The 22499-nt window shown below is 40.4% G+C and overlaps 1 protein-coding gene across 1 annotated transcript in view; it reads right to left on the bottom strand.

Annotated features, from left to right (window-relative positions):
* The window catches only part of LOC146545560 (uncharacterized), a 138471-nt gene that overhangs the window by 79562 nt on the left and 36410 nt on the right, over positions 1-22499 (bottom strand). The window contains exon 6 of the mRNA XM_085222968.1: positions 19859-19919. The gene's annotated coding sequence lies outside the window, so the exon portion shown is untranslated. The remainder of the gene's footprint in view (positions 1-19858; positions 19920-22499) is intronic.

Here is a 22499-nt window from a genome sequence, read left to right as displayed (position 1 = left end):
CTCACACAGACACGGCCGCATTCAGGACCAGCCAGCATCTAAATAGGAGGAATGTCTGGCACACATTACGCTAATCCGCGCGCTGCGAGCCGCGTCCTGCAGCCATCGGCGCGCTCTCTGCCCCCGCCGAGGCGCTTGCTGGGGGGGGGCGGAGAGCGAAAAGGGGCACCATCGGCGGGGAGAGCCCCCCTTGATTACGTAGAGTAATTGTTATTAAATATGTAAGCTGGAAATTACTTTCAAAGCAAAGGGTAGAGCGGCGCTGCTCTGAAAAACTTTGTACCATACAGTGTGCGAATCCGTAAAAAAAAAAAAAAAAAAAGAATTATTTCAATGCCTCATTCAATGCGTTAAATAATCAACGCTAGCTCTTCGTGCCAGGAAGGACTCAGCTTGCTTAAAAAGCAAGGAATGTGCTGCCGTGCTACCGACCGCTTTCCATTTTTATTTTGCAGAATCGCTCCCAAAAAGAAATGAATGGCACACAAGGAACGGCTTCCGTCTTACATGCAATACTAAAACCCTCACCTTGCCTACATGCCCCTGCGGCACGCAGGTCAACCAGTAAGCGCTGTGCTTCAGCTCTCTTTTTGCAGCCCGAAGACACGCACGTGGCCACGCGCGGCAGCAGGAAACACCATGAGGCAGAACCGGAAGGACTGTGGGGCTGAATGCCACGGCCACGCCAATCCCAACTTCTGGGCAGGAAATGTATGCCATGGCAAAGCTCTGAAGATGACTCAAATCGCCTCTCCCCCACCCTCCGGTGCCACAGAACAGCAGCCCTGTTTAGCCAGAGGAGCGAGACCATGTGGAGGGATGACTCAAAGCTCTGGGGTAGGGGAAAAACCCACAGAGCGGAGCACACAGCACCCCATCCCACCCCCCCCAAAATGCACACCGCCTCACGTTATATTAATTAAACACACAACAACTGTCTTGAGGTAATAAACACGACAAAGGCAAAGCCATCTCGTCCTACCGCAAGATAAGTTTACTGAGGTCAAACCCAAGGGAAAACTAATCTAACCACATTTTCAAATTGTTTGGAATATTCCATAGCCCAACGAAACCATAAAATGACAAAAACATCCTATCCTAGAATAGCACAGGGATAACAAAGAATGTTTTGTTTAATTAAAGGCAGATGACCTAATAAAAAATTTCACACTCACAGTGCGCATATAAATCTTTGTCTTGGTTTTACATCTATCGCATTTTTTTTTAAGAAAACAATCCTATGTTTATTTCCTTTAGATGATATATTTTGGCTTTGATTGAAGTTATTTCATTAAATATGTCAGAATACTTTAAAACTGTAGTCTTTATCTTGCCATGAGCTTCAAGCAGGTATGCAACTTTAAATTACAAGTAGTCAGACCAACTTATTAACGGTTACATCTTCCATCTTCTACAGGGATAGTGAATAAATGTCTCAAAATGGCCACGGGTTCCTATTAATATTAAAATTTGAAATGAACTGTCCTTTCTTTCCAGAAGTTTAACTATAGACAACTGAATTAAAGAAGAGACCTAGGACAATAAGTATAGCTGAAGAACTTAGGGACTGGGAAGGAAACCAGCGAATACCTCTCTTATTTTCTGACCCTGCTGTCATTTCAAAGAGCTGCAGCTTCTCCGGAGCTCCTGCAGCTGAGAGATTGCTCCAGAAGTTGCTTCTGATGGTTTGGAACTTTCTTCTACATTTCCATCCTAAACTTAGTTTGGGCCAGCTGTTGACACAACATCAAATGATCACCATTGTCTCTCTTTGCTTCGAGTCATGTTTCCCTTGTCTTGTTCTATACTTTCAGTCTTCCATTCTCCAACTTGCTAGAAAATAGACATGCATCTGCGGTCGTCCCTGATAAGTTACATAAGCCTAATGATTTTATCCACACTTCGTTTCTGAGTTCTTCCCAAAGCACTTATTATGAGGTTCTTCACAACAATATTTTAGATTAAAACAATCAAATTATTTCACTATTCTTTTTGAATGGAAACCGTGACTCAGATGAGCCAAACACAAAATATTCCAGAGAAGTATTCTATGTATAGCGTTCATGTAAGCTCGTGTGTCTGAAGCCAGCCAAATCACGTAAGTACTCCATAATGGAAAAGCTGATTAACCATTATAAGTATCTCAGAAGCACATTTTAAGGTAAATCCTTGTAATATCCATGTGAAATGGTAGACTTAAGTCTCTAGAAAATGAGAAACAGAGGCCAGGAGTATGTAAGCGACTCGATCAACATCACAGAAGTTTCCATCAGGAACTGAGTCGCATCAGGGAACTTTTGGCTCCCCATCCCACACGCATGTCCTGGAGCATACTGTGCATCTCGTTCCAACCAGTGCTGAGCTGGATGGTCTCCAGCCACCATCTACAGGGCTAAAATGTAACACTCAAAAATGATAGCAGCTGGTGTTTAACGGGAAAAGACGAGCTTGCATTGCTGACCTCATTGTTGAGAAATTTTTTTTTTTTTTTTTTGTAAAGTTAGGATATCTTATGGGACTTTCGTCCTAATGGAACGCAGGAAGGTGCATCACTGCACTGCTGGCAGTGGTGTATGAATTTTGGTAGCTTGGCTGTGCGTGACTGAAGTTCAGCTGGATTCTGCTTATTGCTGAGAGAGGGATACTTCATTACAACACAGAAACCCAGTTACAACAGGAAGAGAAGGGGAGGACTGAGGAGTATGAGAGAGAAGGTGCAGATCTCTTCATCCCATTCCATGTACTCTCACAGATGTAAATGCCCAACTCTTCTCTTACAGTTTTCTTTTCTGAATGTTTCCTCAGTTGTCTTTCTTCACTGTTCCAGAAAAGCCTGTTTCCTGTTATTCTGAGCAGTTTCTCTCTCCCATTAGGGAAGTTTCCCTATTTTTCCCTTTGGATATTCTCACTGTTGTCGCTTTGTCCAAATGTGTGGGGTAACTGACTCCCTTTAAGATGCTTGTCACTGGCATCAGACACAAGGGCTATCTAGTTGACCTGTTTATTTGGGAGTGAGACAGTCCAAGGTAGACAGTTTGCACATTGCATAAAGCAACCACGCAGGAAAGGGAGAGGAAGAGGCCACACAGAGACCACCCTTCCCTCTTCAGGTCATGTTCATTCATGCCAACACTTTGTAGCCAGAACTCAGAAGTCACATCAGGGCTGGAGGAACTCCAAAGGAACTGGACAGCATCCTTCATGCTATGGAAAAGGTCATGGAAAAGCTATGGAAAGGTCATGACAGACCTTTCCCATTCAGAAAGAAACATCCCCAGTGTCACTGAGACCTGGACATGTGTACAGATGCCATATTGTTTCTACACAGTACATATATGGAAGCAGATGTTGTTAGGGGAATGAAGAAGAAATGAGTATTATCTTTTCACAGAGCTCATGAAACATGCATCATTTAACTAACAAGTTAATCTTTTCTGAGTAAACAAATGATCTGGGCTCCGAGAATTTTTTTTCTCCCTATTGATTTCTACCTTTAAGGTATAACCTATTTGTCTCTTGCAGTAAGAGTGGAAGGGCTGCATTAGTGAGCTTGGTTAAAAATACCCCTTCCCACCAACTTAAGCAGGTTGTGGTACATACTGTGATTGTTTCATTGCATCAGTGTGCATTAAGTCCTCTGTGCTCAGTGTTATATACATAGACACACGTCAGCTTTCAGAGGCATTGAGTTGCTCCTAATTTCCACTGGGATTGCTGGGCTGCAGCACCTCTAAATAGCAGAACTCTATAGCCATCTTTTCATATACAAAATATCTCCTTTGATTCCAGCATCTGACTGTCGAACCTGAGCTGTATTCAGTGTTCAGCTCTTACAAACGATAGCTCATGAGATACAACAGTGAGCAGAATCCTACCACGCACCTCCAGTGGGAGGTTAAGGCAGGAGACTGCCAATTACCCATATAAAGAAGTATCTGACACGCTCTAGGAAACCAGGGACACTGCTATAAACTTATGTAATGAAAGCACTGCAGCTTTTATCTCTTCTTGGGGAAAACCCCGCTAACATCTAAAAAAATAAGGTCATTAACACTAATTAAGAGAAAGACAGAAATAATATTAAGATAGCTCTTCTGGTACTTCACCTCAACAAGAATCCCTATGCACAGTTTCCTTAGAAGTCTTTTTTTGGAAAGCCATATTCATGAATCCAACAACTTGTGCAATTTTAGCATCGCTTGCTGTAGCTTTGCTAAACTGCTAAAAAGCAACCACCTCTCAGGACTAACACAGTGCTGTTGTCTATTAAAGTAACATGAAAAACAGAGTACTGTTGCTGCCTCCATACCACTTGTGAAAAGGAAGTCTTATTAGACTTGTATCGACATATGTAGTACGGCAGCCTGAAGAAGGATTTCATTTGCTCTGTTTTTAAAGAGCTACTCAACTTTTTCAGACTATGGTGACATAAATATACAGTGGGTGAGGGTGGGGGTGGTTTGGGTGGGAGAAGGGGAGGATGGAGGAGGACAGGATTTTATGCCAAGACTGAATCATAACCATGTGAGTAATTTTGAGTTTTTTTTCCTTAAGGGTATGAATCAAATTAAATTTGTTTTGCTGTGGGTGAAGGAAGAGAGAGAATATAATAGCATGAATCAGAGCTATCATCAAATATGTGGCACAGTCTAAAAATTAATTACAATTACTGCCTTCTTCTAAAAAGTTCCTGCCATAAGATGTAGCAATTTTGTTAATCAATATAATTCATTGAAAGTATTCTCGTGAGTAAAAACCTTTAGGTTACCTTCCTCTTCATTTTTTTTCCTACTGTAATAGGAAAATATTAAAATCTCTAGAGATCTGTTAGATATCCTTTTGCTCCGGTTCTAAGCAAACTGCTGCCAACAATGAAAAGTAGGTATTAGACTCCATGTAATTTTGTCAGTTGGAGCTACCTTGAGGATGAAAGCACGTGGAAGACATGCTTCACTAGCACAGACACCCTGACATCCTAGTTAAGACAACCTATTTAATGAAAAATGCAAACAGAAAAACACTCAATATTCATTTAATTGTCCTTTCCTGTGAGAGTGAGATGAAGTATTGGAAAACTGTGTGCTAGACACTGGAGGTTTTGCACTTCGGAATAATAATTAAAATACGTGATATGGAAAAATACGTAAAGGGCTCAGAATATAAAACCTCTTTCTAAAGAGGTCAGCATAGATACATGGGGGAAAAACAACCAAGCATTATTAATTATTAGCTAGATAGATAACCAAGGACATATGTTTCTTTGTACTAAGTAAGAAACCACTGATTCTGGTAACTAAAACGTTAGAGAGACATTGCTTCCAAGCCTCTAATATGGAGAAAACAGTATTTAATTCATTGTCTGAAAAACACCATAAACTCAAAGCAAGACATCATTTGGAATCAATTCCTCTCTCTAAACAACTCCAGATCTTTCCCATAGTAAGTCCTCTGCACGTGCCCAGCCAAAATCAGTGCAGAAAGGACTTGTATCCAGTGTGCTGTGGAAGTCAGCTGACTGGTGAACCACAAGCCTCAGGGACATGATTCCCAGAGGGACGCAACACCTGTTTCTGTAAAGAACTCTGCAGCTGCTGCGATGTCCCAGAGACGTGTTGGGGGAAGGAAGAAAGCAGAAGATCTCTTGGGGTTGGAAAAGACCTCTAAGATCATCTAGTCCAACTGCCCACCTGTCACCAATATCGACCACTAAACCACATCCATAAGTATTACAACTATATGCTTTAGGAACAACTCCAGAGACGCCTGTGAAGTCAACACCCATTCAAGAGCTCCTGCATCAGTTGAAGTTCCCTATTCTGTCTGGACAGTGTCTGAGGGGACAGGTTCTGGCCTGGTGCCTGCTGCCTCTGCCATACCCATGTTTATGTCAATGTGCCAATCTGCTTCTTTCATGTCAGTATCTTCTAGAGGTCTTCAAGAACAGCCAAACTATCACAACTGAAACCAATGGTCACTTCAAAGGCCTGATGGGCAGACAGAAGGCCCAAAAGTCTCATGGCCAATGCCACATGACTATTCTTTTGGCTCTCCTCCTGGACAGCCCTCTCTGACATGGTCAAACATTTGGTTTACCAGCCAGATAACTACTACCTTGCTACCTTGCCTCCCATTTTCCACCATCACTCCATACCTGGTTTCAACCAAGCCTCAGCCTGCTGCCAGGCAGTAGGAAAGCTGGCCAACTGACTTGTGTCAGGTGAGAGAGGCATATTAGAACATGCTCCATTCAGATTATCACAGCCTTAAAAGTGTCCCATCATCTTCCCTCACATACAGGACATACACGTGGGAGGAACATAAAACTCAGAAAATGCTTTGCAATAAAACAACCAAGGCTGAAGAGCTAGATCACTATGGCATCTGCTGGGATCGCTCTGAAAACAGAAGTAGAAATTCTTCAATACAAGGCCTGAAGGCCTGCAAAAAGATTGGCACTACACCTTAGTCAACACTTATTGGTCTGGCAACATAATTGGCACATAAGAATTTTCATTACATTCACATTGTCACAGAAGGTCAATTTTCCCCCACTTCACCCAAGACAAGGAACACTGATATTCTCTAGTTATAGCTTTTACTTGCAATGAAGAATAACTACCAAATCCAATAAAATGCAAGTTCCCAGAAGTAATGCTCTCATTCAAAAAAAAAATATCTTTACCATATCTATGCTTCATCAGTGATCATCTTTATTTATAACCAAACAACATAGATTACCATTGAATTTTCTAAATCTCTGGTTAAATTATTTCTCAACCACTGTGCAGAAACCAAACTCCTTCAACTGATGCTCATTCTTATTTTGGCACACAATGGCAGGTTTTAGTAGGACGAATAACTTCTGTCCAGAGGATAGAGTTGGTAAATTTAATTTCAACCCTTTCATACCAAATAGTCTTTTTTCTTGCACATTTTAGATGAGAAGCTTCAAAAATAAAAAGAACACATTTCTTTGGCAAAAAACACTACAGGAATATAATTCAGCATCAGCCTTCCCAGCCAATAGGCAGAAAGCTCTCACATGCAGGTTAACAAAAATTTGTCCTATTTTTAATAACATAATGGCTTTGGTATAGCTATGAAATTTTAAATCTGTTTCTAGCAAAAGAAAGTGTCTTTGCTATCTGCTGCTCTCAACTATTCAAAATGGAGTCTGCTACTTAGCCACTTTGGCTGCAAAAGTAGATTAAGGGGAGACAGTGATTTAATTCCGTCTCTTTTCCCATATAACTAGTGATAAGACTAGAAGGAATGCCCTCAAATTGCGCCAGGGGAGATTCAGGTTGGATGTCAGGAAAAACGTTGGACTGGGTGATCTTAGAGGTCTTTTCCAACTTTGGTTATTCTACTATTCCATGAATACAAATTCAGAAAAAAATACACTAAAGTGTTTCACAAGATTATTAGAGGTTTACTGGAACACTGAAGATTTTGGTGGAAAAGCTCCTATAGTCAATGGCTTTAATTTAGTAGACAATATTACTAATACTTGTTTACTTCAGTTGCTTAAGAGATGTTTCTGAAAGTACTTACTGAAAACTGAAATTCTGTTTTGCTTTAAAAAAAAAAGTCACACATCCTGTACATTTCTAGAATTGCTGAAATATTTCAATAAAATCTGATGGGAAATTCCATTTGAAAATGCCAATGCATGCAAATATGATTTCAAGTATGGGATGGCTTGATGAAAAAACTAAGCACAAACATTTCTCCTTGATTATATATTCTATTTCTCCAGGCCTATGAAGGAAAGGTGTGGGAAGGCTGTGGAGGAGGTGGGGTGACTGAGAGGAAACTGCAGTTGTAATCAAGAGGGTAATATGCAACCGAAGTCCTTTTGTTTGTTTGTTTTCCCTTCAGAACAGAAAGGCACAGTACAAACATAGGTATACGCTACTGCATGCCCTCTACAGCACCACATTTTTTCCTTCCCTGTTAATTCTATAAGGCAGTCCAGGACTATGAATTTTTCAGTGAACTCAGAATGGATGCACATGTGAGCATTTAAATAACCCTATGATTCCTGAAACTTGTTATTTCAAAATTGTTTTAAGGCATGTTCCAGGAGAAGTCTTAAAGTAGAAGAGAAGCAACTCTGATCTTGTGCCTTATACACAGAGGAGGAGTTGAATGCATAGATTAGTGAAGCCATCACAGGCCAATTCACATGTGTACAGTAGCTTCAATAACCCAGAAGTACATCCAGAGCAGAACCACAATAATAATAAACACAAAATTAATTTCCACCTTCTAAATTAGAAGGCAAATTTTATCACTGTTAGCCTGTAAGCTTCCTGGGGCGGGGAAGGTCTTGTCTGTCTCTCTTGTAGAGCATTAATCATGCTGCGGGTGCTTACAGCTAATAAGATGCATGTAAGTCTATTCTGATGTGGTTTCTGACACTTCAGACTATTGAAGAGTCACACACACGCAGACGTACTCTTACCTCCCTACCTAATGATACATTAACGTTCCTAATTTAAAATACAAGTCATGATAGGAACAGAAAGACTTTGTTTTTGTTTTCTGCCACCCAGACAGAGTCTGTGGCTATACATTGCAAATAGTTGGCAAAAACTAAACCGCAAGTATGCAGCAGCACTGTGAGTAATAAAGATAATGTTTGTATTTTGTTTTTGAAGAGCCCTAACCAACAAACTAAAGCAAGCGTACTGAAACTAAATAATACTCAGACCTTTAGAAGAACTTTTGAGGATCCAAATTATGCAATTTAAGCACTTTGTTCTTTAACAACCTAAACATCATGTAAAATTTACAAGCATTAACTCTGTGCAAGCTCTCCAAGCTGAAAAGTGGAATGTAGCCATTCCTTTCTACTCCAACTATTAAAGCTTAAACAAATCAAGCTCTATGATTAATAAAGGGAAAAAAATATCAAATTCTGTTGCCCCAAAAGTTAAGAAATGCTACATTGCTAAGCATGCCAATACAGAATTCTTCACTATGTAGAATCACGTGAAATGTACAGGTGTCCTGTAGTTACTTTGGTATGATGAGCAATATCCATTGACTTTGACAGCACATCAGTAATTTTGCATGGACTGCAAGAATAATGGATAAGTAATATACTTGTTACTTTTCATAAAATAATGGTGTTCAAAAGACTTTCAAGCTGAAATAAAAGACACAACCATAAAAACAAGAAGGGGAGAGTTGCTGAGGTAAGACTTTCTAAAAGACAAATTTCTCCTTTAGATCTATATTGCATGCTAGATCAAAACTTTATTATTGACAAGCATGTTGCTTTTATTCAGAACAATTTAAATAAATTCTCTTTCCAGAACTACACTGTGCTCTCACTTGCCAAAAGCTGATGAAAAAGAACTTCACGTTGCATCAAAAATAACACAGGTTCCCTCTCCTTCTCTTTATCCTTCATTCTTTATAAAGCAGCAGGCAGTTCTGGAGCCCCTTTGTGCAAGTGGGCTCACTGGAGTCATGAGGGACACTGCTTCTGCTGCATCAGGGAACCCTGAAAGGAACCCTCTTTCCAGATGACCTTTCTAAATTCAGAATTTACAGACTTTAGGAGGCAGAATTATAGCTCTCCCACAGCAATACATCGGTTCACTCATCCAACAACATATTTTGGACTTGCAAGTGGGTTGTGTTAAAGAGTAACCAGAGGGGAGCAGAGTATTATGTGGTACAATCAGTCAACTAATAATAGTCACATCCTGCTTACTAGAGTTGTGTTTTCACTGTCTTGTTACCACACTCTCAGCAACTATCAATGCTGAATTCCTTGACCATACACAATCAGAGGCATTTTGAGAATATTCTGACTAGAAGACAGATGGAAAGTCAAGGATCCAACTGGCTCCTCCCCCAGGGCACATAAGAGGCAGTTTGAACAGATGTGCATCACAGAGCATCCCTGAAAAGTGTTGACCAAAACTGCCAACACAAATCTTACAAAGCAGTGAAGCAAAGCCAGGTCTATAACATAGCTCTCTTGAAACCCCAGTGTGCCAAATGAGCCATCAAAAGAACCACCATTATCATCCCTGCAAGAAATTGTCCAAGAAAACAGGGTTAGTCAGGCTCAGAGGCTCCCAACCAGACTTCACCTAGAAGAGACATGTATATAGGGTCTTAATCCAAGCCTCAGCCAGCCTTCTCTAGCACAGAACTGAAATGCTTAGCTTTCCCATCTGTGGTCCTCTGCTCTGACAAACTGCCCAGACCCCTAATACAGATGCTGCCAGCCAGGCATCAAATCCAGACTTTTCAAGTGACCCAGATCTGCCCAGCAACCAGGCACTAAACCAGGGACAATACTGACCCACTATCATCTGCCTGAACAGCCAGATCTGGGTTTTCAAAAAAAAAATCACCATTTTACACCTTGACTGCTATGGCACATGACCATGGATAAAAATACGCTTTGAAAGAACCTCTTTGCTAACAAAAAATGACCACAAAGGATATCTTAAGATCCACTCCACATACACACAGGGAAAACAAACAAACACAAAACCCAGAAATCTTCATTTCCAAACAAAAAGCTCTCCAGCTAGACTAAATCTTCTCTAAGCCCAAGAGAGCTGGCTAGGAAAGGCTTAGAGAAAGAGCAGAGACTGCCTTATCCTCATGCTGTCTGCTCTGCAAAAATGATTTTATTAGAGACTGGGTTTGTCCTGGCTTACTGGTTTTCTCAGGGAGATTCTGGGCAAGAATGGCACTAGGAGATAACTGACTATCACCCCCATCACGCAGGTAAATTGTGAAATGTACCTATAGATGTCCTGTCAGCCTGCAGATGGAGAAAAATGACCAGTGTGTGATGTGTGTGCATGCAATGAGTGTGTGAATGGTAGAGCAGCAACTGAAGATACAAAATAAAGTTCCAGGAATAACTAACTGGTTTGCAAGAATGACTCCCCTGCTTTCCATCCCTAATCTTTCCTTTCTCCTATGCATCCACACCCTCTTTTTTAAAGGGGCTCATACCACAATCACTGTTTCTATTAAATTCACAACCCAGAGTAGTTCTTTAAGGCATTTGGAACTATGTGCAATCCTTGAAACATCTGTCTGGCCAGTACTCTCAGAAGTGTCACCTTAGTAACTTTTCATCAAAGCTCTTCAAGATTCCTGTTTGCTCAACTGCCTGAAGGTTTCATTCACTGACCTCCATTGGGAAATCATGTGCAAACAGTTACTAAACCCTTCAAAAGCAGACAAAGAGCAACCAAAGTATTCTCTTCATGTGAAGGACATGATCACATCTGTCAGTGAGATCCCCTCCCACCTAGTCCCCAAATCAATCCCTTTCACAACTGAGATCCTCCAGTTAAGTCCTTCCTAAAGCCTAACCCCAAATTCAGGCAGATGTCACTGTATGTGCAGAATTGACACTTCGTTCCCACCCACATCGGTGCCCATAAAGGGTGTGCTGGATACAGGTCCAAAATCTATTCCTAAAGAAAGGCTGTGCATTTAGACCAAGAGATCTGTTTCCACCTTGCTGCCCCTTAACAGTCCTCCAGTGGTTCAGGAACAGCGAAATTTGGCAACAGGCACCCAGTAATTTTTGATTTCCTACAAGCTTCAGCTGTCCTACATTTAAGTCCAGGACAGCTAACCACTTAATCACCTCCACAAATAAACTTTTCCAGAGCACACATCAGAATAAAAACATACTATAACAAACTTATTTTAAGATGTCTGCTTATTCTAGTCTGAGAGAAAAGTGGTGCTTGCACGCTGAAGTACAGCATTCATACCATTTGCACAGTGGCTTAAAAAAAAAATAAATAAATTGAATGAGCAGGGAACTGCCATTCTGCAATACTGCATCTAGAGCAAACGCTGATCACTCTTACTTAGCAAACATTGAACGAGCTGCATGACACGGTTCTCAAAGAAATAAATCTTCATTTTTAGATTTTTTAGTCTTAGCCAAAGAATGAACGATTAGGTTATTTTCTCATCTTAATAAATGATGCAAAAGCTCCAGACATATGGTAGCATTTGTGTACTTCCAGGCAAGCGATGATAGCTTTCAAATGTTACTTCCCCTCCTCCTCCTCCACTACATGAAACAAACACACTGCAGCCCACTTAAAACTTAGTGACACACACATTTAAGAGAAACTATTTCAGTTCAAGTTACCAAATGCCAGATGCATGTGTTAAGTAATTATATTAGGAAATAAAGAAGAGATGAACATCACTATGGGTTGACAAAGTGCCTATGTTTACCAATAAAAGTTAAAATAATTTTAAGAGGTAAAGTTTCTGCTTAAATTAGCAAGGAGCCAATATGTATAACACATATCATCCACAATAACACCTACAACATCAGAGGATTGGTACTGACTCATTCGGTCTTGTAAGTATTAATCCTCAACTGCTTCATTTCTCTTTTTCTAGTTTAAGATCCACAACAGGTCTCAATTTCTGAATGAGGCAATGGTAACAAAATGGCTGAAGACAAAGCGTAACATTTTTTCAGAAGCAGGAAGCCCACAAATCTCAAAATGGCAAGGTATGGTATTATAAATATTGAGGTACTTAATTTGGAGGAGAAGTCATCTCTTAAGACTTCACCTCTTGTTTTCCTTGGAAAGACAAAGCTGCGTTTCCCCAGCAGCTTTTTGCATTTACAAGATTCATTTCTGTTCTCAAGAAATGTCTATGTCTATGTCTAAAATACACAGCACAGACGTACTGGAATTGTTCAGACGTCCTCCCCGACTGAGTGTTGTACTGTCATCCACTATTGCTCAAGACTGGTCATAACGCTCTGTAACATTTACGAAGTTGGACTCTGTTCAGCCTGTCCACCCAGTAGCTGACTAACTAGACATCACTGCTTGAGACTAATCTGAAGAAAAAGGGAAAACAAATAACCTGAATATCATAACCCCACTGTATGCCGATAGTTTCTCAATCTCAGGGAGTTCTAACACTGAATAAATTGACATGTACGTTATCTGTAATAACTTCTGAGGTTTTCACAGAGCAAAAAGAATGAATAGCCGGCAATTAATATTATTTTGCATTTTCAGAATGAAAGGAGAAGTTTAAATAGGAAAATGTTTTCTACTGGTTAGAGGCAAATTCTTGTTATTCCTTTAAATTAAAAAAATGTTATGTGCTTCAGGGGGAAGTAGGCACCAGTAACAACAAGCTGTTCACCACTTCTGAGCCAAATGCTTGCAAAAATACTGAACACAGAATACATTCATAGCTGCGGCAAGACAGAATAAGAGCTAAGAAAATCAATAGGGAAAGACAGACATCTCTCTGCACCTTGGACGAGGCTAAAAAGAACAATTCTTAACTTTAGATGCTACTTACAAGGCTTTGCTTCCAGAAAGTACTTTTAAATAATTGTATGGAATTAACATGAAATCAGAAGCATTTGACCAAGGAAACGCTTCACCCTCGCATGGGAATTGAGGTTAACATGGAGAAACTTAGGGTCTGCTCAGAACTTACTCCTATTTATACACCGAGGCAAGCTATAAATTGTGAGATTGGATGCAAGATTACTCTAGCAGCAATTGGCACAAACCCCTAAACAACACCGTGGGCTGTATCTTTAAAAGGTGTCAGAGGAAAAGCAGATGAAATGCTGTAATCTCCACCCACTGCCATTTAAGAGCCGCTGCCCACGCACTCCGCACACCCAGCATCCTGAAATCCGCCCTGCTTGAAAAACCCGCTGCATTAGGCGATGGAAACTCGGGCTGTGCTGCACACAGCCGCCCCTTCGTGCCGCCCCACAGCAGAGCTGACAGCAGGCAAGCTGTCCTTCCCAGGCTATGGTGCCCACGTTGAGCCATCTCTCCATCAAACAGATAAAAAAGGAGCCGCAGAACACAGGAGCTGTATGTTAAGGATAGGGGTTTTCTGTTGTTGGCACAACAGAAAAAGGGGCTGTCCACCCTCAATACTCTTGGGAAACATTTACATCAGTCCCTCTGAGAGGTCTGCCCTGCGTTAAGGCAAATATATTCAGCTTCAGCATATATGTCCCTCCATTGTGTGCAACAGTTTGCATGGACATTGCTCACTGTAAAAAAGTTCAGTAAGAGCTTTAGCTCCATGGCTCCTTTTTCTTCAAAGGAAGGAGATTTCACTGAGAAAGCGAAAAGGCTGGGTTATAGGGATGATTACTTCATTATATATTAAGAGTTCTGAGAACAGAACTCAGTAAATCCATCATAGAGAACCTTTACATTTAATGAACTACTTCAATATTCTTTGGGGAAAAAAATGCACAGTCTTATAAAATCTTCATATAAAGTAGTCAACAAGCCATTGAGCCACTACTCAAAATGAACTGAACACAGTGAATGTGTTCAGTACTCAAAATGAACTGAGTTTAAGCACACCTAAATTAAAATAAAATTAAAACTATCATTGCCTATTTGCAAGATATATTACAACACTTTAGATCTGGCCTCTAAACATGACTGAATTTCTTGTAGATTTGGAGAGGACAAGACCATACACATTATTCTGGTGTATGGTCTTAAGAGCAAGAGTAGCTCTTAAGTGGGGGACAGTCTTATTTGGAAAACAGCAATGAATTTGTATCACAGATGAGAAGTTGATGCTGAGAGGATTACAACTTTTCTATCATGCAATACACACTCAGATATTTAATAACTAGATAAATGAGGAGAAAATGTTTGGAGAAGTGGCTCTTGATATATGATTATGACAAAACAGAAGATCTGCAACAAAAACAGGCCTTTATTTCAAGGAAAAAAAAATCCTTAGGAAACATCATCTTGGGCAGTGTCACTGCAGAGTACAAACTATATTATCTTGTCGTAATATGTTGTTTTGATTGGGATGAATTTTAACTGAATAACAAACTAAATTACAGCTTCAGAACATGGGCTAATGCTAAAGAGCTTGGAACGTGGCACTTGAGAAAGCACCTTGAATGTGGATGTTCTGACTGCTCCTGTTAAGACATAAATGATCACCAACCTTAGTGGCAGGTCATCATTTGGGGACTTACCTATATTATACTGTTACAAATGACAAATAGTAACACTATTAAAAGACATACACATGCACACACACATCAGTTCCTCAAAAAGGTGGTCCTCTGTAGGGATGCCTATGATCTGAATAAGCAGGACAAAATCAAATCAAGCTCTAGTTAGCTTTGTTTAAATTGCAGCATTGCTTTTTTCATCTCTCACTTCTTTTGCTTTCCATCAGCACGCAGCAAGTCATGATTATGCTGAAGAATTTGCACATCATTAGCACCACTTACAAAGTCTTTTCATGCTTCATTGTCTTCAGTAATTTTAAAACACAGGATATTTATGATGTTCAGTATGGCACCTTCTGCATTCAAGCTCAGAACAACCCTTCTCATCAGTACCACACAGCACAATCTGCTGTCACTGGTCAAAGCATTCCATGTGGCAGCAGGTGGAAATGATGGGAAGCTGCCAGGGACAAGTCTCATACAAGCCCTTCCACATATTCTTGCACTTTACAAAGTATCCACTTTACTCTTAGGCTGCTCCAAAAGCACAGGGGCATTTTAACACCCTGTATAGCTTCTTGTTTACACCTTTAATATGATGAACTTACAGGATATTCTGTCCATGTAACTGAAGTTCAGAGCACGTACTGCAATGACAGCTTTCAATTGGAATATAAGCATGTTGTGGCAGGACTTTCACTTCTGAATAATCATTCCTCATAAACAGTGATTAAGTGTCAGAGCTCATGACTATTTCAGAAGCTTATTACTTCTATCAGCGCATACAGTCATAAGATTTTTTCTTTCTTCTTCAGCTGCTAAGAGGCACGGCAAAATTGATTTGGAAATAACACACACATATTGAAATTAAACGCTAGCATGAAACACTTTATTTGAGAAGCTTTAGGGACTTATAACATTTTGTTATAGTCCTGTATGATCTGGGAAGGTTACAACAGGTATTTCTGACAGTATACTTTCGTGCTGAGGCTAAATTTCATTCGCTAATAGTAAGGCTGCATGACAGTTAATATAAAGAGGACTTCTCAAGGGCCTCTTTTCATTGTTTCAGAACAGGTGCCAGTTTTCATCGAAGTGGGTTCTTTTTAGTATTTTCTCAGCCGTTTGCTGCGTGTTTCATAGTGGAAACCGCACTCATAAAGGAAACGGGCGTGAAACGCCGGCGGAAAGCGAGAAACCAGCGAAACACTCGACGTGCTCGAGTTGTCCCCAGCAGCCCCAGCTCTCTCCGAAGGAGGATAAGGGGTCGTTGGGCCCTCGGGCTGCCCGCCAGAGTGCGCAGCCCGCGGGGACCTGCAGCGGCGGAAGCGGCCGGGAGGGGGCGCCGCGCTTTTACCACAGAAGGCCGCCGGGTTGGCGAAGCCGGGCGCCGCTCTCCACGGCTTGCAGCAACGGCGTGGGGCTTAAAGGAGCAAACCCCGAACATTCAAGCGAGGCGATAAGCTACGGAATGATGCGTCTAAGAGGAGCTTAAAGATACAAGCAAGATTTTAGCTAGTGGTAGTACTGTTTCGCGTGACTGAGCTTTAATATGCAACCGAAGTCTTAAGAGAAGGGTGTGAATAATGGCAAAGAAGTCTAAGCTCCTCAGTTCCTCAAAACTGGAAAATCCTATTCCAGATTTGTCATGTTTGTGCTTGTAAGGCTGCTCGGAAAGAGAAGCTAGGAAAAAAGAGAACGGTTTTGTTTTAAAGCAACTACAGCATTGTCCATGGAAACAAAAGTGGGATACCATTTAATTTTAACACTTGGGTGTTAAATTAAGCCCTGACAAAGATATATCAAGAACCTACTCAATTAAGTAGCAGCAAAGTCTACCCTGTATCAAGTAACAGAACTCCCCAAAACTTCAGTTCTCATTGTCCAAAATTAAAAAAAAAACAACCAAAAACTATGAAACATTGTACAGTAAAACATCTCCTAAAGATAAATATCTCGTTAAAATAATGTGATCTATCTATTCTTTCTCCCAAATTTTTCCTTGACATTCTTAAGCTGATTTATTTATGAAAGTGTCTTTATATTTAAGAGTGTTAAGACGTTATTTTCTTGCAAGTTTACTCAGTAGAGCCATTAAACTCCTGATTTTTCTTCCACGACTCTAAGGAAAACTACTGTTATCCTTTATAATGCCATATACACAGAATCAGTTCCTCATTTGCAGACAAGTTATTCATTTTTTCCTACTTGGATTCAAAGCAATCATGATCATTAGGCAACACTAGAGTTAAATAAATGTGACCTAAAGTGATCACAAGTTAGAAATTATTTTGACAGAGATATTCTAACTTCAATAAGTGGAAACTGAAGGACTGCACCTGAAATATTTCAAACAAACCTCATTCTCCAAATGCAAATATATTAAAAACACAAATGAAAAGCTAGAAATACACTCAAAATTAAAAAAGTTCCTATCTCTGAAATGCATTTGAACAAGACAGGCTACTTGGCCAAAAGTCAAACATGCTAGTTCTTACTGACAATTAATAAGTTAAAGAACACTCATACATTAAAAAAAGAAACATAAATAACAACAACAACAACACAGTCTACAGTGAATATCCACAGTTTTAGCTAGATGAAAAAAAACACACAGTATTCTCCGAAATAGTTTCACATTTACCTATTCCAGCTCCGCTCCTCTCTCCTGTTGCTACAGCAGTGCACACATGTAAGATATGAACTGCCTTGTTTATGCACGTATACCAATGGTACCTCTACTGCACGCAGCCTCAGACAAGCCCACCTGCCAGGAATTCCCCTAAGGAGAGCACCATGAAACATAAGAAAACTTGCATCTATTCATAAAAAGATTACTTTAGATGAAGCCCACATAGAATAGTTATAGATGAGCTTGGGACATTTTCAGACTTGATACCTCATTTCTCCAAAATGCCAAGCCTGTGCAACTCCCCGATCTCAGTAAGAAGAGTACACTGAAGAGAGAGCTCCTTATTGTTGGCTCCCCTGCCAGAAAGACCAGCCTCTATAGGGTAATCTGTGCTAACCAGCCTGACACTGTTTCACTTCACTCATCTTTCCTCACCTTGTGAAGCCTCTACTTCCCTCCATCCTGTACAATAGAAAAATAAGTCCCCAAATCCTTTAGAACTATCTCACAATTGCTGCTATGACCTTATCTATATGAAAACATAGTTCCTTTGGTACATGACCATCCTCTTGTCTGTGTTGCCTGATGCTGTTCAACTTGCCGGAGACAGAATGCTCCCTGCACCATGATGCAGTACAAAAGCCAATGTCACTTTATTATCCTTTTGTAAATACACTATTACTACTATCAAACGTGTTTGACACTTCACCTGCTTCTTGTAATTATCCTCAAATTTGGTCACTTGAAACAGGGTGTTTCCTTAACCTTGCAAATGATTAAGGACCACCAGGGTAAACAGAAAGAGTCTTCCACCTATCTCACTACTCTATTCTAGGTTCTCCTTCCCTTAGATGAAACTTCAGTTTACCCAAGCATTGGTTGCTGTTGTAAGGCAGTGTCAATACTGCACAGCCAACTTATCGTGACATTTTTAACAGTGAGAAAAGAGAAACAGCATGAAGTGAAATGTAACTGCAAAGTCATGTACCTTTATCCCTACTGGATACAGCACCAGCATCTTAAGAGATACTGCATATGCTGACTGGAAAAAAGTATGTTTCAAACAGTTTCTGTTTAAATATTGCAGAATCATAGATAAGGTTACCAGTAAAATACATAAATTCCTACAACACCTTATCAAAATAAAGTCTTCAACCTCAGACCACGAGGAGTTTGTCAGAGCTACAGGTGGGAGCTAGGAACACTCACCTTCACCCTAAAATCTCATGACTGCATCTTTCATTACAAGTCATTCCAGATTTCAGAGAGTATCTGAGATCTTTCAATAAAGAGAAGTAAAGGTGAGGGAGAATGCATGACAGATGTTGAAAGAGAAGGGAATGTGGCACAGTAGTTAGGCATACAACAAGCTGAAAACCACTTTGATCTGTACTACCTGCCATGTATTTTTATTTTCCAATTGTTCACTTACTTGCAGTAAGCACACTCATTACCACTTGTTTTTTGTTGCTTTTTTTTTTTCTTTTCCTTTCTTTTTTTTCCCTTTCTTTCTAAGACATTATACAAAGGAATTAGGGAGTTGGAGTCCTTTGAGGCGCCCTCAGGACACGAGAAACCTCGTTTCGCAAGGTTTGCAAATAGAAACAATGAAAGAAAACACACATGAAACTGAGAGCATTCTAATAATCTTACCCCCAGTCAACTGTTTAGCCTTCACTATATACGTTTTGGGTTCTGGTCAGCAATTAGTATTTCTCCAGCTTTTGCACATCTCTGTTTTTTTAAGACTACCAACACATAAGAAAGCAGCTTCCCACGACTGAGCAGAGTTTTTATCCTAAGCTGTTGTACTGGTCCTTTAACTTTTTATGACTCATAGTTTAAGTATTTGGGAATTCCCCTCTAAATATGAGTTTGACACACTTGCATTACGGAAAGTTATTTTATTCAAAAAGTAACAGAACGCAACATTCATGCAATCCCCAAGTCTATATTTAGCAACGCACAATAGGTCTTCTTTTTTCCAAAAAAGCTTTCGTACTGATTGTAATTAAAGACAGACTGAAGGGGGAAAAAAAAAAAAAAAAAAAAAAAAAGGGAGAAGATTGAATAGGAAAAACAGTGGCATTGAGAACAATCATAGTGTTATACACTAAAGCAAATCAGGAACTTTTTTTTCTAAACTATTCAAGCAATGCTAGGCTGTTTGAACCCCCTGCCCTCCAGTTCCATGTAAAAGCATGCAGCTTATCTCTTACCTGGCTGCTGAGGTACCCTCTTGGTGGGCTGACCAGTCACCATGGATCACCTGACCAAAGCCTGGAAAAAAGGAAAATAAGATCAGCTGACCATCGGTGCTGGCTAGCTTCAAACTCAAGCACTGCTCTCCACAGCACTTTGTCATGTGAGTCTGGACAGAACCAGCTGTCATTGCTTCAGAAAAAGGGAAACGGGCCCCTCCGCTTCCACCTCCTTCCTTCCTCCTCTCTCACTCTTTCCTATCTCTCTCTGCCTCCAGCCTCCTCCCTTTCTCATTCTCCAGCCCCGCTCATTCACCGCCTGCCTAGTGGGGGTCTCCCAGGGGAAGCCACATTCCACAACATGCAAGCATTTCCCCTGCATCTTGAGGTTTCTCAACAGGCTGCCTACACACTTCTGCTGAAAAAAAAAAAAAAAAAATTAAAAATAAAAAAAAAAAATCAAAAAAAATCAGAGAAACAGAGAAAAGGCACCACATTCCACAGCCCTCAGTCAGCCCTGGCAGTCTATGAGGCATTTTCAGTCACACAGCACAAAATGCATTAGTCAGAGCTGAAAGACCACACACTTTGTACCACTACCATGCTAACAGAGAATGGTCTGAGCAGAGCTACAGGAAAAAGGAAAAGGAGGGGTTCCTATCAGTGCTCCCATTTTACACGGTGCACCCACCCAAACCCAGAGACATTTTGTAGGGAAAGGCCCCCGGGTGACACCCACAGCAGAACTACAGTGGGTGTGGGCAGAGGGGACGGGTCTACGTTCCTGGAGCACAACCTTCATGGCCAGGACTCCCCCTCCAGCAGAATGTGTTATTCCAAAGACTGCAAGACATTATCTAAATCAGAACTTCTATCTCCCCGATGGTTTGTTCATAGGAAATAGAAGCCTAGAAGAAACGAAAGTAACACTGCGTGATTCAGATTCCCCTAAACCACATATACTTTCAATTCAAACTTTTCCCCTCTTCGATACTCCCTATAGTTCTGCCACTATATCCATCTATGGAGTTTTCTTTTCTCTACTGACGCAGTTTCAATCCCGCATGTGTGCAGAGAATCTGATCAGCCAGGAATGAGAAGAGAGCTCAGTATAAAAAACCCTCATTCCTAATCCAAATGACCTAATCGTTCATCTATCTGCTCGCTGCTTCCGTTCCCCCTCTCCACACACACACACAGACACACAGACACACACACACACACACACACACTTATCTATTGCTTGAATACATTTTATTAGCACACGTATGGCTTAGGAGGAAACACTACTTTTTAAAATACGTTACAGAAAGAGCGTGCGCTGTGCTTGTGCACACTTGTACCCATTGAAACCAGTACCAAAGTCCCCAGCCCCAAATTCCCCACTCTGCACAGGGACCGTCCCTAACCCTGCCAGACGCACCGGCTGAAGTCAGCATAAGAAAAGGGTAGGGAGGTGGGGGACAGGGAGGTGAGAACCCTGAACCATTTGCACTGGAATTTCTGTTTAGGAAAGTCCGTGCTTTAATGAAAGACTGATACTAGATACCACAAAGAAACTTTTATTTCTGTAAGCATATGACTCATATACATTTTCTGTGTGGGTTATGTGGGTTATGTTATGTTTCATCTTAAAAAAAAAATAATAATAATAATGTTTCAAGGAGATTTTTAAACGTTAGTTTAAAGAAAAACATAATGTGTTTATGTACAATGATTGTTTTTAATCTGCCTTTTATTGCACAGCGCTATATATAGCAAGTTCCTAATGTGTTATTATTGTACAGTTAATAAATACAACAATCAGCAAAAACATTTATCCTAAATAATTTCCCTGAATGGCTCCCAGAAAAGTTTACTAACTGAGCCTTTCAGCAAAACATACCTTCTTGGTTGTTTGGTTATTTTCTTCTCCTTTTCTCACTTCCTTAATTGTGAAAATATATTTTCTCAATATGTTACTGACATAAAGGCAATATTTTATGAAACAAATGGTAGCTGCTGCTGTGCAGTATTTCAGCAGAGGAAGGCTATCCAGAACAGCCTCCAAGACTGAACACTGTCGCCATTATAACAAAAGCATTAAAATGAATAATTCATGAGCAGAGGGGCCGCTCTACTATTAAAAGGCACCAACTATTTCACGAATTGTCCAAAAGCTATCCCTTCTACTGCACAGTTCCTCCAACTACTTTGTTACTCTTTATTATTCTTAACTTTTCTTAAATAGCGCAAAGCAGTAATTAACAGAAACCAAAGGGCCTGTGTTAAGAGATTTTCCACAGGAGTAAGACATGAAAGCTGAAAATGAGCCAGAAGGAAAACAAATGTGTTTATATTTGATGATGGATCTATTAAAGGGTGGAGGAAACAGGACTTCAACAGACTTCTCGAAACTGCACTTTCCAATCATGAAAAGGACGAATGCAGCAGTATGTCCTTTGCCTTTATTTGGGACCTTCCTTTTCAGGATCCCAAAGCATCACAACAACACACTCATGAATTAAAAGACCTCATTAGTGAGCACTTGCAGAACCTACTTTTCTTCTGCTTACAGCTGCCAAACATAAAGCCTTAAGAAGACCAAATGATTTTCTCCAGTTCACAGAGGAAGGCTTGTAGAATGAGCTAAGAACAGAGCTTCATCTCCTGCTTAACA

Source organism: Meleagris gallopavo, chromosome 1 (genome assembly GCF_905368555.1).
Source record: "Meleagris gallopavo chromosome 1, MGAL_WU_HG_1.1, whole genome shotgun sequence".
Classification (NCBI taxonomy): Eukaryota; Metazoa; Chordata; class Aves; order Galliformes; family Phasianidae; genus Meleagris; species Meleagris gallopavo.
This window is presented reverse-complemented; position numbering and strand designations above follow the sequence as displayed.